General features: G+C 41.1%; 1 protein-coding gene across 1 annotated transcript in view; it reads left to right on the top strand.

Annotated features, from left to right (window-relative positions):
* Nucleotides 1-2,393, top strand: part of ADGRA3 (adhesion G protein-coupled receptor A3) — a 176,486-nt gene that overhangs the window by 69,659 nt on the left and 104,434 nt on the right. Inside the window, exon 3 of the mRNA XM_011991308.1 lies at nucleotides 339-410. The gene's annotated coding sequence lies outside the window, so the exon portion shown is untranslated. The remainder of the gene's footprint in view (nucleotides 1-338; nucleotides 411-2,393) is intronic.

Here is a 2,393-nt window from a genome sequence, read left to right on the forward strand (position 1 = left end):
TATCCAAAGTATGGCATACTAAGGAAGAAATTATAGAAGTAATGTATATGATTGTAGTTCAGTGATAATTGTGAAGTTGAATAATATATTAGGTCACATACTTCTTTTATGACATATATTTTTATTCTTTTATTTACCAAACCAAAAGACTCCGGAGCTAGATTTGTCAAATTTGCATTCTGACTGCCATTTACTACTGGCTTGATCTTGGCCTAATCATTTTGGCTTCAGTTTCCTCCTATTACACTTTTGTTTTTTTGTGTAGCAGGTAAGTGTGGTGTACCTGAATACTTGTTACAGTGTTGATATGTGAATAACTTTTATTTTATTTTTAACAGGGATCTCCGAAACAATCTTATTAGTAGTATAGATCCAGGTGCCTTTTGGGGACTGTCATCTCTAAAAAGATTGTAAGTGTTTGAATTGCTTGCTTATGAGTTTGAATTGTTCCTTGTATAAGTAGCTGTCAACTTACTGTAACATGATGAAAAATGGACATTTAATAATTCTTTGAGCTTCACCTGACCAGGTCCCTGATACAGAAACAGAAAGAGGCTGGGCGCAGTGGCTCACGCCTGTAATCCTAGCACTTCGGGAGGCCGAGGCGGGTGGATCACCTGAGGTCAGGAATTCGAGACCCACCTGGCCAACATGGTGAAACCCCGTCTCTACTAAAAATACAAAAATTAGCTGTCATGGTGGCGTGTGCCTGTAGTCCCAGCGAGCTGGGAGGCTGAGGCAGGAGAATCCCTGGAACCTGGGAGTGGGAGACCACAATAATCTGAGATCGTGCCACTGCACGACAGGGCGAGACTCTGTCTCAAGAAAACAAAAAGAAAGAAAAGCAGAAAGAATATTTTATGTAAGTAGCTGAGAAGGTGGTTAATTTGCACAGTGGTTTGATTTGTTTGATGGTGGCTGGCTGTGTTCCTCTTCTGCTAGTGAAATCATTACCATGTCGGCTTTGCCAGCACACATAATCTGTAGACGATTTTCAAACTGTGTCTGTTGTAAATGCCATGTAAACAAAGGTGCCTTTTAAGTAATGATTTAAAATCTTGCCATTTTCATGTGTATCTATATATTACAATTTCGAAACCCAAGGACCAGTTTTTTATTGCTTCTGAAGCTAAACAACTCCCCATCTCCTATATGAAGCTCCTTTCGCAGTTGCTGTCTGAGCAGGCCCACATTTCAGAAGCGGCTCTGCAAAAAAGCCATGAGGACTGTCTCTCCATCCTTTATTCTTTCTGAAAGCATTTACTGAGCACTTAACCACTTACCATGCCCTGACTTCTTCGGAACATCTTGCAGACTCTTGGGGTTTGCGGGGATAGATAATGTAGGAGAAGAAAAATAATTTTCCCTCTACCCTTCCAGTTTCTCAGCTTGGACCTCTAACAAAAGACAGATTAACAAGAGAAAAACAGAAGTGTATTGAGAAAACTCAGGAAAAGAGTAATTCTCAAAAGAGGTGGCTTGGAACTCTGGCTTATGTAGCCTTTCAACAAGGAGCAATACGTTTTTTGAGAAGTGACAACACAAAGGAGAAGGACCTTGAGTCTCTTAAGGGAAAGCAAATTGTGGGAAGGCAAATATACGGGAGACTAATGGTAGATAAAGTCTAATTAGTAATGTTTGTTATGTAGATTCCTTTGGTGCCTTGACTAAGCTGATAAGGGTCCAAAGCCCTCTCCCGGGAGGAACTTTTGTCCTTTCTGGTGGAGAAGGGAGGAGGGACACCTTTCTAAATTTATGTCCTGCTTTTCGTCAGATAGGGTAGAGCAGAGAGCTTTTCTTGTATCTGTCTGCTTTTCAATCGGCCTGTAGCTAGAAATAATCCTTATGCCAATATGACATGTTTTGGGTGGCGTGTTCTGCTACCCTTCAGTCGTTAGTGAAAATACATCTGAATGCACACACAGGTGCTGTAACAGGTAAAATCATAAACATAACCTGCTAGGGAAAGGAGAGAGCGCCTGCGATGGGAACAGCCTGCCGTGAGAGCCACGGACTTGTTTAGATTTGAACTTGCTCCCAGGGAATGAAGATGTATTAAAAAGGCCTTCCAAACAGGGTGGACGCAGGTGTGCAAGCATGTATCTCTTGGGACAATAGTTTAGTTCTTTGATCAGAGCAGAAAGTGGAAAGAGGAAAAAGAATATTGGAAGATCATGCTGGTCAGGCGACTGGGCTTTTGAAGACCTGCTATGTTAAAAATGTTTAATCTGTTCTTTAGACAGTAGAGGGCTACCAGAACTTTTTGAATATGGAATTGACATGATCAGATTTGTATTTCAGAATATTCTGATGGCAGTAAGGAGAAACCACATAAGTGTAGGGAGACCAGGGACAAAAGATCAGGGAGAGAGACCAGATCCGTGATTTTATTT

The sequence above is a fragment of the Mandrillus leucophaeus genome, unplaced genomic scaffold (genome assembly GCF_000951045.1).
Source record: "Mandrillus leucophaeus isolate KB7577 unplaced genomic scaffold, Mleu.le_1.0 Scaffold393, whole genome shotgun sequence".
Classification (NCBI taxonomy): domain Eukaryota; kingdom Metazoa; phylum Chordata; class Mammalia; order Primates; family Cercopithecidae; genus Mandrillus; species Mandrillus leucophaeus.